The sequence below is a fragment of the Leucopleurus acutus genome (genome assembly GCF_964270905.1).
Source record: "Leucopleurus acutus genome assembly, chromosome: 9".
Lineage (NCBI taxonomy): Eukaryota > Metazoa > Chordata > Mammalia > Artiodactyla > Delphinidae > Leucopleurus > Leucopleurus acutus.
In genome coordinates, this window is record NC_139144.1 from 33,214,779 (window position 1) to 33,228,100 (window position 13,322).

The following is a 13,322-nucleotide window of genomic DNA, read 5'->3' on the forward strand; positions in this document are numbered from 1 at the left end:
TTTAATGTTTCTGAAAATAGCTTTTCATTTTTACTTCTATGTTAATTGAATTATGGTCAGAGAATTTGTTCTGTATGGCAGATTTTTTTGAAAGTTGTAAGATTTGCTTAATGGCCTAGTTTATGATTAGTTTTAATAAATGTTCCATATTGAGAAGAATGTGTATTCTCTAACTGTTGATTATGTTTTTCAAATGCTAGTCACATTTTTGTCAGTTTGATCTGTTAATAACTTAGAAATTTTGAACTATTTTATTATTCTGATGGATTTATCAGGTTATTCTGGTAGATATGTCTCTTTTTGCTGTCTGTATTTTGAGTCTATTTGATGCATTCAGTTTCAGGGTTTTTGTAAATTCCCTTATTTTCGGTTTATTTTTCATTTTTGGCCTCTTAAGTATTTCCGTGGGGTTTTTTGTATGCTTGCTATGTTTAAAAGTGTATCTATTATATTTTATCCAGCATTTCTAATTTCCTTTTGTGTTGGGAGGAAAGATTTTCCTATAATTACATGTTTCCCACTTGAAAGACAAATTCTTGCTATTGCTAAAGAGAGTTCTAAAACTTTTTCTTTTCTTTGAAAATTATCATTGCCCTTTGTTGTTGATTTGAGTGAACAGTTAAACTTAATGGTCAAAATGTATAATGTTGAGGTAAAACAAGTCTGGCACCAATAGTAAGTATTCATTATTTCCTTTTAGATAGTTTCTATTGTCATGTAATTTAAAAAAATTTAATTAAAAAATACTCAGGTGTATGTATCTGTATATTATATATCACAATGCTATAGTAATATATAATCACTACATTATATATATTCATATTTAGGTAATACAGTATATAATGTATTATATATTTTTTTAAGTTTAGATCCTTTTTCCTATTTCCCTTTTTATACATAAATTCACCCATTTCCATCCTCTAGCCCTGGCTTTTAAATACTTTTTTGTTCCTGTAGATATAAGGTTTTTTTCTACTTGACATTGAGGTCTATTTCTGGTTATTACCCACTGAAACTATTACTTGAGTAACCATTTCAATTTCCACTTCAGTGGCGCTCTTCTGTTTCCTCTTTATTCCCTTCTAGCCAGTTCCTAATAAGCTTTTCCTATAGGTGGATTTTCTCCTTCCTCTTCTATGTATTACTGTGTTCTAAACTCTCCATTTCAATTTTCTTAGCTCTGGAAATTTTCTGAGAAAACTTGCCTGATTTTTCTACTGTATCCTTTTTCAGACAGCATGGGTTCTGTTTATCTTATGTCTTTTAGTATGCCGTACACTTTACCATACTATAGCCTTCAAAAAGTTAACTCAACTTATGATGCTAGAGAAGGTGGAGTAAGTCCACTACTACCCTAACTCTCTGTCTTAGCATGCTTGGGCTGACAGGACAAAATGCCACAGACTGGGTGGCTTAAACAACATAAATTTATTTCTCACAGTTCTGGAGCTTGGCAAGTCCAAGACCAAGGTGCTGGCTGATTGAGATTTTGGTGAAAGCTCTTTTCCTGGCTTGTAGATGGTTGCCTTCTTGCTGTGTCCTCAGATGGCAGAGAGAAAGAGAATGAGAGTGCTTTGTGGTGTCCCTTCTTATAAGGACACTAATCCTACAGGATCAGGACCCTACCCTTATGACCTCATTTAACATTAATTACCTCCTTATAGGCCCTATCTCCAAATATAGTCACATTGAGTGTTAGGGTTTCAACATAAGACTTTGGGGGGAATCAGTTCAGCCCACAGCACTCTTCTACCGATTGCAGTTAAAAACTCTGGACAGAATGCAAAAAGCAACTACTTATATACTTTGGAAAGTAAACAATAGCAGCCAGGTTGGGGAGAGAGATCAAAATCTGAAGAAGAACCATCATAGGAATGAGTGTCCTTTGTATTTTTTTCCCTCCTATATCCTCAGCCTTACCCTGAGGGGCCCTTTGTCTTTAATTGTGCTATGGATGCAGACAACAGCAAAGACTCCAACAGTAACCTTCTCTTTCTGGCCAGAGTGTCTGGAAAAGGTCCCTCTGTGAGCCAGAGAGTATTGAGGCTTCCCATTTTTTCTCTTTTTTCTTGCTGCTTTCCCCCAAGAGCTGCTTGAGTTGCCCAGGATTGTGCCATAGTGTGAGAGGCTAAAACTCTAAAACTTTTTATTTACATTAATGTTGCAGGAAAAGGAAGGATCTGGGGGCTGGAGTCTATCAGGGAAGAGAGCCCTGGAAAGGGGAATGCCCTAATTCTGTATGTAATGACCAGCATAAGTTCTGGCCTCACACCCAAGAATGTGAGGACTGAGCTAGGATACAAACCACCACCCAAATCCCAGAGCGGCATATATATCGGTAAGGCCCAAAGAAGCATAGCTAAGGCTTTACAAACTGAACTTAAATTGTAACCACTGCCCACATAAAGCAAGAAAGAACTTGGCTATCTGAATCTAACTGGGTCGATTGCCTACCAAAAAAACCCAAAACAAAACAAAAACCAACATATTTTAGGGATTTTAATAGGATTTAGAGTGTCAAGATAATATTTAAAACATCCAATATAAAACTTAAAGTTACTTCATGTATAAAGAACCAGGAAAATATGACCAATTGTCAGAGGAAAAGACAATCAAAGATGCCAATCCCGAGATAAGTTATCAGGCAAAGATGTTAAATCAACCATTAAAACCATGCTCCATGATGTAAGGTAAATATTCTTGAAATGAATAGAAAGATAGACGTTCTGAATTGAGAAATAAAAACCTCATAAAGGACCACGTGGAAATTTCAGTACATAAAAGCAAAATATCTGAAAACATTTACTAGGTGGGGTTCTATAGCAGAGTGGAGATAATAGAGCTGTGTATGAATTTGAAAATAGATCAATGGAAATTATCCAAACTGAAGAACCAGAGCCTCAGGGACCTGTTGGACAATAGCAGAAGATATAATGTTTGCATCATTGGAATCCCAGAAGGAGAGGGGCAAGAGATTGGTGCAGAAAATACGTTAAAAAAAAATAAAGCTATAAGTTCCTGGATCTGGGAAAGGAATAAACTTATTGGTCCAAGAAGCTTAGCAAACTTCTGAAAAGGTAAACTCAAAGTTAGGCACTCCGAGATACATCATAACTAAACTTCTGAAAATAAAAGATAAAAAATCTCGAAAGCAGACAGAGAAATATAGTACATTATGTACAGGGAGGAACAATTCAAATGACTATAGGTTTTACATCAGGAACCGCAGAAGAGAGTGGAAGAACATCTTAAAATTCTGAAAGCAAAGAACTGCCAACTCAGAATTCTGTATGCAGTGAAAACATATCTCAGAGATGAAGGCAAAATAAAGAAATACTCAGATGAAGGAAACGTAAGAATTGTTACTAGTAGACCTGGTCTAAAAGAAGTGCTAACTAAAGTTCTTCAGACTAAAAGGAGATGATACCAAGGAAACTTACAACTTTGTGAATGAAGAAAGAGCAACAGAAATGGTAAATATCTGAGAAAGTATAGCAGATTTTTTTCCTTCAAGATTTTTAAAATATAACTGTTGAAAGTAAAAATTACAACATTTCTTGAGAGGTTTCAATGTTTGCATATATAATGTAAATGACATTTAAAACAAAGAGGGGAAAGTAAAGGGACCTATGTGGTCATATATTTTACTTGAAATGGTAAAATATTAACTCTAAGTAGGCTGTTAAAGGTTAGCTTTTTTTAAATTGGAGTATAGTTGATTTACAATGTTGTGTTAGTTTCAGGTGTACAGCAAAGTGAATGTTATATGTATACATATATCCATTCTTTTCCCATATAGGTTATTACAGAATATTGAGTCGAGTTCCCTGTGCTATACAGTAGGTCCTTATTATCTGTTTTATATATAGTAGTGTGTTTATGTTAATCCCGATCTCCTAATTTATCACTTCCCCCGACACTTCCCCTTTTGTACCATAAGTTTGATTTCAAGATCTGTGAGTCTGTTTCTGTTTTGTGAATAAGCTCACTTGTATTTTTTATTAGATTCCACATATAAGTGATATCATATGATATTTGTCTTTTTCTGTCTGATTTACTTCACGTAGTATGATAATCTCTAGGTCCATCCATGTTGCTGCAAATGGCGTTATTTTGTTCTTTTTTATGCCTGAGTAATATTCCATTGTATATATGTACTACATCTTCTTTATCCGTTTCTCTGTCAGTGGACATTTAGGTTACTTCCATGTCTTGACTATTGTAAATAGGGCTGCAGTGAACACTGGGGTGCATGTTATCTTTTCGAATTACGGTTTTCTCTGGGTATATGCCCAGGAGTGGGATTGCTGGATCATATGGTAGTTCTATTTTTAGTTTTTTAAGGAACCCCCATACTGTTCTGCATAGTGATTGTACCAACTTACATTCCCACCAACAGTGTAGAGGGTTCTCTTTTCTCCACACCCTCTCCAGCATTTATTGTTTGTAGATTTTTTGATGATGGCCATTCTGACTGGTGTGAGGTGATACCTCATTGTAGTTTTTTTTTTTAAGGTATTTAAAATTTTTTATTTATTTATTATTTTTGGCTACATTAGGTCTTTGTTGCTGTGCGCGGGCTTTGTCTAGTTGCGGTGAGCAGGGGCTACTCTTTGTTGCGGTGCATGGGCTTCTCATTGTGGTGGCTTCTCTTGTTGTAGAGTATGGGCTCTAGGCGCCTGGGCTTCAGGAGTTGTGGCTCCTGGGCTCTAGAGCACAGGCTCAGTAGTTGTGGCGCATGGGCTTAGTTTCTCCACAGCATGTGGAATCTTCCCGGACCAGGGCTCGAACCTGTGTCCCCTGCATTGGCAGGCGGATTCTTAATCACTGCGCCACCAGGGAAGCCCCTTATTGTAGTTTTGATTTGCATTTCTCTGATAATTAGTGATGTTGAGCATCTTTTCATGTGCTTTTTGGCCATCTGTATGTCTTCTTTGGAGAAACGTCTATTTAGATCTTCCACCTATTTTTTGATTGAGTTGTTTGTTTTTATATTGAGCTGCATGAATATATTTTGTATATTTTGGAGATTAATCCCTTGTAGGTCGCTTTATTTGCAAATATTTTCTATTTTCTCCCATTTTGTGGGTTGTCTTTTCATTTTGTTTATGGTTTCCTTTGCTGTGCAAAAGTTCTTAAGTTTAATTAGGTCACATTTGTTTTTTAGTTTTTTTTAATTATAAAAGTCAGTTTATTTTCCCTTTCTGTGTTTTGTATTTTCCCTTTTTGTCAGTAATGAGCAATTAACTGATTGGGAATCTGCTTGATTAAATAAATTAGCAAGTTCATAAACACACCACATTTAAGAGTATAGAGCAAGAGGTTGAAAAATATTCCGTAACCCGATGCAAATTAGGCGGTCCTCAGAATTGAACCTTTTTCGCCTGTTAATTTCCATAATTTAAAATATATATACAGTATGACCTTAAAATATTGATAATTAGTATAAAATTCACAGCTTTGAAGACATATATTCTACAAACTTCTAAAGAATAGATACCTAGATATGCCTCAGGCCTTAGTAATCCATTAATGTGATTCAGTGTCACATACTTAACGCTTACAGGGCCAAAAGGTCTTTCTTCTTTCTCTAATTCTAGTCTTCAGCTGAGGTAATGCAAGGAACCCGGTTGTGACACAGATCAATCCTCTGAAAATAGGGCTAAGCCAATTACCTTCCTAGTGGGTCCTAAAGTTCCCAGAGAACAAATCTGGGGTTGAGTACTTTGGTTGTAAGTTACACACTGGAATGTTCACAGTTGAGGTACATTATGGTCCTTGAAAGGAAGACTAAAGACTTCCAGGAGTCAAAGGGAATTCTGAATGAAGACGGAGGAGAGCAAGTTGGCAATCATTTGAAGGTATTTCTGCTTCTGGAGCTGAATGACTTTAGAGCAGATACAGAGTGAGAGCCAATCAGCATGTAGTGTGATTTTTTCCCCACCGTGGTTAACAAAGGGATTCTCTGTCCAATGCATGCTTACACTGGACCTGGCTGGAGTGCTTTATCCGGATTTGATGCGTCAGAGATGAGCCACTCTCTGCAAACTCGTGACCAAGCAAAAGGCAACGATCCTTTCTATTCGTGGAGCATGTCGTTGGTACAAACCATGCATGAATGCCTCGTGGTCACTTGGCTTTCCAGGCTGGAGAACTAGGGTCCGAGTCCAATACAGCATTTACGGTTAAAAGGATAAACCTTCACAGGCCACCAAAGACACTGGCAGATTCATAGGCCATTCAGTACATTCATGAAACAACAGCGATAAACATCATTAATTATTCCTGTAGTGTAGAAAAACAGCCCAGCCTTCACGTTGGTCAGCATCTACGGTGGCTGACACTGTTGAAAGAGGCTTGACAGTCTGAGGTTATGTTGGAGCTCTTAAGACAACCCCAAAGTAAGGTGAATGAAAAGGAATAGTCCTGATGTGTCTCCTATTATTCTTGTTCTTTTGTGGGCACTGCTCACTCACTCAATATGCGAGCTTGTCGTCCTTGCATAAGATAGCATATTTCCCTCACTATTAATGGTGAAATAAATAGAACTGTGCAAATTGTCATAAGAATGAAAAAGTAGAAAACCCACATCCATCCTGGGTTGTCCTGGATCAAAGACACTAAATACTGGCTCACCGCAGCTCCAGTGCTCCCGGTTCCATCAGCTATTCTGTGATGATCGCCAAAGCCTCACTGCTCCCTTGGATCAGCTCTTGATGACCCAGGTCCTCAGAAATAGCAGAGCTAATCATATTAGAAGGTCCACCAATAAAAAATCCTGTGACAGCCGTCAGAAGTGCATTGATAGACTTATTGTTTGGAGAATAACTACATCCAACGAGGGACCCGACTGCCAGAAGCAGACTGAGAGCTAACACTGGGGCTCTCTTCTGTAGCACATAAGAGATGAAGCCTTGCAGAGTTCCACCTATACTTCCTCCAACATTGTATCAAATGGACAGCTTGTCGGCTTCAGCCTCCTTCCATCCGAAGCTATTACTCAGATAAAAGGGCAACCAGAAGAAGAAGGAGTAATTCACTAACTTCAAGCAGGCACAGGCCAGTGAATATGCTATAACTCGGGGAAGGCAACAAGCTTGGTAAAAGCTTATCGCCTTGACTTGGGTAACAGACTTGCCTCCTTGGATTGAATAATTAGGATCAGCTTCATCTTCATTTTCAGCACCATTAATTAATGGCCTGTGCAAATCTTCTTCAAAATCTTCTGCCTCAATACCTGGGAGACCAATTTCTTTGGGTGACACGAGGAGTCTAAAGAAGATGATGATCCCACCAGCAAACTGCACAGCCGCTGTCACCACAAAGCCATACTCATAACCATACTGCAGAACAGAAGAAGCTAGACACGGTCCCAAAATATTGCCCACTGAGGCACAGGCACTCCAGAGACCAAAAACAACTCCTCGTCCGGCTTTCCCAAACCATTTGCCCATAACAGTAACCACACAGGGCCAACCAGTGGACTGCAGCAGGCCATTCACGATCCACAGGCTGCAGTACAGCCCCTTGTTGTAGAAATGCAGCCATTCTGTGAGAGTACCAGAGACAAACACCACTAATACAGAGGAGCACATGCCAAAAGACAGAACCCATCACAAATTAAGCTGATCCCCGACGATACTGCTGATGAAAAGGCCCACAGCGTAGGAGAGCAAAACGGTGTCGAGTGTTCCGAGGAAAAGAATGGCTTCCTCTGCACTGGGAAACAAAAGGTTGCTGCTCCAGATCTCTACAGGCAGTTCAGTTGACTTGTTAAAAGCACTTGGGGTCCACTGCTTAGAGATACTGACTTTGACATTGCTAAGTGTTTTTCTTGATGCATGGAGCAACGAGTAACTGAAGAAGGTGAGCAGGAACATGAGCACATGATGATGGCTGAACGGGGAGAGCAAAGTTCCTCTTTGAAAAATATTTGGCCAGGCCATGTTCCTCCTAACCTTCCTTCTCACCTTGACCTTAAAGTCTGGATAATGAATGGTTTACATTGTTTCTTCTTTCCGAGTCCTGCAGTAGTCGTTGTGCTCCAGCTGGCTGCTCTGCTCACTCCACTGCGCCTGCAACCCCGCCACTCACATGTTTGTTTTTGTTTTTATTTTCATTACTCTAGGAGGTAGATCCAAAAAGATATTGCTGTGATCTATGTCAAAGAGTGTTCCGACTGATTTCCTCTAAGACTTTTATAGTATCTGGCCTTACATTTAGGTCTTTAATCCATTTTGAGTTTATTTTTGTGTATGGTGTTAGGAAGTGTTCTAATTTCATTCTTTTACATGTAGCTTTCTAGTTTTCCCAGCACCACTTATTGAAGAGACTGTCTTTTCTCCATTATAAAGTCTTGCCTCCTTTATCAAAGATAAGGTGACCATAGGTGTGTGGATTTATCTTTGGACTTCCAGCATTGTACATTGATCTATATTTCTGTTTTTTGTGCCAGTACCTTACTGTGTTGATTACTGTAGGTTTGTAATATAGTCTGAAGTTAGTTAGCTGATTCCACCAGCTCCGTTTTTCTTTCTCAAGATTGCTTTGGCTATTCAGGGACTTTTGTGTTTCCATACAAACTGTAAAATTTTTAGTTCTAGTTCTGTGAACAATACCATTGGTAATCTGATACAGATTGCATTGCATCTGTAGATTGCTTAGGGTAGTATAGTCATTTTCACAATATTCTTCGAATCCAAGAACATGGTATATCTCTCCATCTGTTTGTGTCATCTTTGATTTCTTTCATCAGCATCTTACAGTTTTCTGAATACAAGTCTTTTGCCTCCTTAGGTAGGTACTAGGTTTTTTTTATTCTTCTTGATGCAGTGGTATACGATATTTGTTTTTCTCTTTCTGACTTCAGATGCATTGGTAAATGGGATTGTTTCCTTAATTTCTCTTTCTGATCTTTCATTGTTAGTATATAGGAATGCAGGAGATTTATGTGTATTAATTTTGTATCCAAATTCATTGAGGAGCTCTAGTAGTGTTCTGGTAGCATCTTTAGGATTTTCTATTTATAGTATCATGTCATCTGCAGACACTGACAGTTTTATTTCTTCTTTCCCAGTGTGGATTCCTTTTATTTCTTTTTCTTCTCTGATTGCTGTGGCTAGGACTTCCAAAACTATGTTGAATAAAAGTGACAAGAGTGGACATCCTTGTCTTGTTGCTGATCTTAGAGGAAATGGTTTCAGTTTTTCGCCATTGAGAATGATGTTAGCTGTGAGTTTGTTGTATATGGCTTTTATTATGTTGAGGTAGGTTCCCTCTATGCCCACTTTCTGGAGAGCTTTTATCATAAATGGATGTTGAATTTTGTCAGAAGCTTTTTCTGCGTCTATTGATATGATCATATGGTTTTTATTCTTCAGTTTGTCAATGTGGTGTATCACATTGTTTGATTTGTGTATATTGAAAAATCCTTCCACCCCTGGGATAAATCCCACTTGACCATGGTATATGATCCTTTTACTGTATTGTTGGATTTGGTTTGCTAGTATTTTGTTGAGGATTTTTGCATCTATGTTCATCAGTGATAGTGGCCTGTAATTTTCTTTTTTTGTGGTATCTTTGTCTGGTTTTGGTATCAGGGTGATGGTGGCCTCATAGAGTGAGCTTGGGAGTGTTCCTTCCTCTGCAATTTTTTGGAAGAGTTTGAGAAGGATGGGTGTTAGCTCTTCTCTGAATGTTTGATAGAATTCACCTGTGAAGCCATCTGGTCCTGGACTTTTGTTTGTTGGAAGATTTTTAATCACAGTTTCAATTTCATTACTTGTGATTGATCTGTTCATATTTTCTGTTTCTTCCTGGCTCAGTCTTGGAAGGTTGTATGTTCCTAAGAATTTGTCCATGTCTTCTAGGCTGTCTGTTTTATTGGTATATAGTTGCTTGTAGTAGTCTCTAATGATCCTTTGCATTTCTGTGGTGTCATTTGTAACTTCTCCTTTTTCGTTTCTAATTTTGTTGGTTTGAGCCCCCTCCTTTGTTTTCCGTGATGAGTCTGGCTAAAGGTTTATCAATTTTGTTTATCTTTTCAAAGAATGAGCTTTTAGTTTCATTGATCTTTTCTATTGTTTTCTGTGTCTCTATTTCATTTATTTCTGCTCTGTTCTTTTTTATTTCTTCTACTAACTTTGGGTTTTGTTTGTTCTTATTTCTCTAGTTGTTTTAGGTGTAAGTTTAGGTTGTTTATTTGAGATTTTTCTTGTTTCCTGAGGTAAGACTTTATTGCTATATACTTCCCTCTTAGAACTGCTTTTGCCAGGAGCCATAAGTTTTGGATCATCGTGTGTTCATTGTCATTTGTCTGTAGGTATTTTAAAAAATTTATTTATTGTATTTATTTTATTTTTGTCTGTGTTAGGTCTTTGTTGTTGCATGCGGGCTTTCTCTAGTTGTGGCAAGTGGGGGCTGCTCTTTGTTGTGGTGCACGGGCTTCTCATTGTGGTGGCTTCTCTTGTTGCAGAGCATGGGCTGTAGGCACATGGGCTTCAGTACTTGTGGCATGTGAACTCAGTAATTGTGGCTTGCGGGCTCTAGAGCCCAGGCTCAGTAGTTGTGGCGCATAGACTTAGTTGCTCTGCAGCATGTGGTATCTTCCTGGACCAGGGCTCAAACCCATGTCCTCTTCATTGGTAGGTGGATTCTTAACCACTACGCCACCAGAGGAGCCCTCTCTAGGTATTTCTTAATATCCTCTTTGATTTCTTCAGTGATCCATTGGTTGTTTAGTAACATACTGTTTAGCCTCCATGTGTTTGTGCTTTTTACAGTTTTTTTCTTGTAATTGATTTCTAATTTCACAGCATTGTGGTCAGAAAAGATGTTTGATATGATTTCAACTTTCTTAAATTTACCAAGCCTTGATTTGTGACCCAAGATTTGATCTATCCTGGAGGGTGTTCCATGTGCACCTGAGAAGAAAGTGTATTCTGCTTTTGGATGGAATGTTCTATAAATACCAGTTAAGTCCATTGATGTAATGTGTCATTTAAGGCCTATGTTTCCGTATTGATTTTCTGTATGGATGATCTGTCCATTGGTGTAAGTGGGTTGTTAAAATCCCCCACTATTGCTGTGTTACTGTTGATTTCCCCTTTTATGGCGTTAGCATTTGCCTTATATATTGAGGTGCTCCTATGTTGGTTGCATATATATTTACAATTGTTATAAGTTCTTCTTGGACTGATCCTGTAACCATTGTATAGTGTCCTTCCTTGTCTCTCGTAACACCTTTATTTTAATATTTTAAAGTCTCTTTTGTCTGATACGAGTATTGCTACTCTTTCTTGTGATTTCCATTAACATGGAATACCTTTTTCCATCCCCTCACTTTCAGTCTCTTTGTGTCTCTAGATGTGAAGTGGGTGGCTTGAGAGCATATATACGGGTCTTGTATCCATTCAGCCAGTCTGTGTATTTTGGTTGAAGCATTTAATCCATTTACATTTAAGGTAATTATTGATAGGTATGTTGCTATTGCCATTTTCTTAATTGTTTTGGATTTGTTTCTGTAGGTCTTTTTTCTTCTGTTCCTCTTTTTGTTCTCTTGTGATCTGATGATGGTCTTTAGTGTTGTGTTTGGGTGGGGTTTTTTTGTGTGTATGTATCTATTGTAGTTTTTTGGTTTGCAGTTCCCATGAGGTTTTGATATAGCAGTCTATATATATACAAGGTGGTTTTAAGTTGCTGGTCTCTTAATTTCAAATGCATGTCCCATTTCCTGCATTTGTACTCTCCTCTTATCATGGCTGTTGGTTTTGATATCATATTTGTGTGTGGATGATTTCCTACTTTTACTGTATGGCTGCCTCTACTGGTGCGCTTTCACATTTGTGATTTTCTTGTTTTTAGTTGTGGCCTCTTTTTTTTTTTTCCTGCCTACAGAAGTTCCTTTAGCATTTGTTCTAAAGCTGGTTTGGTAGTGCTGAATTCTCTTAGCTTTTGCTTGTCTATAAAACTTTTGATTTCTCTATCGAATCTGAATGAGAGCCTTGCTGGGTAGAGTTTTCTTGGTTGTCGGTTTTTCCCTTTCAGCACTTTAAATATATCATGCCACTCCCTTCTGGCCTGGAGAGTTCCTGCTGAAAAATAAGCTGTTAACTTTATAGGGATTCCCTTGTATGTTATTTGTTGCTTTTCCCATGTTGCTTTTAATATTTTTGTGTTTAATTTTTGTCACTTTAATTAATATGTGTCCTGGTGTGTTCCTCTTTGGGTTTATCCTGTATGGGACTCTCTGCACTTCCTGGACCTGAGTGTTTCCTTTCTCACTTTAGGCAAGTTTTTGGCTATAATCTCTTCAAATATTTTCTCAGGCCCACTCTCTTTCTCTTCTTCTTTTGGGACCCCTATAATGCAAATGTTGGTGCATTTAATGTTGTCCCAGAAGTCTCAAAGGTTAGGTTTTACATTGTAATCCCTAAAGCAATGACTATAGAACAGCTAAGAGATCCAGTAAAAATCCAATAGATAAATTAAAATGGAATGCTGAAAATATTAAAATTACCCAAAGAAGGCAGGGGGAATAAAGGATAAATGGAAAACAATGAAATGGTAGACCTAAATCCAATTGTATTATTAATTACATTGAATATAAATCATCTAGACACACCAATTAAAAGAGATTGTTTGGATTAAAAAAATGTTGATTTTTTTTAAAAAACGTTTAATATAGTGATACAGATAGTTTAAAAGAAAAAGATATTTTTATAAAACAGAGCTTTAAGGCTTCCCTGGTGGCGCAGTGGTTGAGAGTCCACCTGCCGATGCAGGGGACACGGGTTTGTGCCCCGGTCCGGGAAGATCCCTCATGCTGTGGAGCGGCTGGGCCTGTGAGCCATGGCCACTGAGCCTGCGTGTCCAGAGCCTGTGCTCCGCAATGGGAGCAGGCCACAACAGTGAGAGGCCCGCGTACCACAAAAAAACAAAACAAAAAAAAACCCCCAGAGTTTCAAAAAGCAAAAGCTGGTAGAACTGACTGGAGATTAAAGACAGAAAAATCCACAGTTGTACTTATCAACTACAGCACTCTTCTCATGGTAATCAGTAGGTCAAGTAGACAGAATATCAATAATACAAGAGATCTGAACAGCATTGTTAACCAACTGACTTAATTGACATTAATAAAACACTCCACCCAGTAACAGCAGGTTGTATGTTCTTTTCAAGGGCAAATGGGACATTCAAAAATATCTTATTCTGAGCCATAACACCAACCTTAAGACATTTGAAAGAATTAAAATCATTCAAAATATGTTCTCTGACTGTAACAGACTTAAACTAGAAATTGAGAACAGAAAGATCTGAAAAAT

At 37.9% G+C, this 13,322-nt stretch overlaps 1 protein-coding gene and 1 pseudogene across 6 annotated transcripts in view; one reads left to right on the forward strand and one right to left on the reverse strand.

The window, feature by feature from the left end:
- The window catches only part of RUNDC3B (RUN domain containing 3B), a gene marked incomplete at its 5' end in the record, with an annotated part of 145,899 nt that overhangs the window by 32,370 nt on the left and 100,207 nt on the right, over positions 1–13,322 (forward strand). The window lies entirely within an intron of this gene.
- Positions 6,469–7,946, reverse strand: LOC309966760 (sugar phosphate exchanger 3-like; annotated as a pseudogene). The gene has a single exon. The product of its transcript is annotated as a sugar phosphate exchanger 3-like (transcript).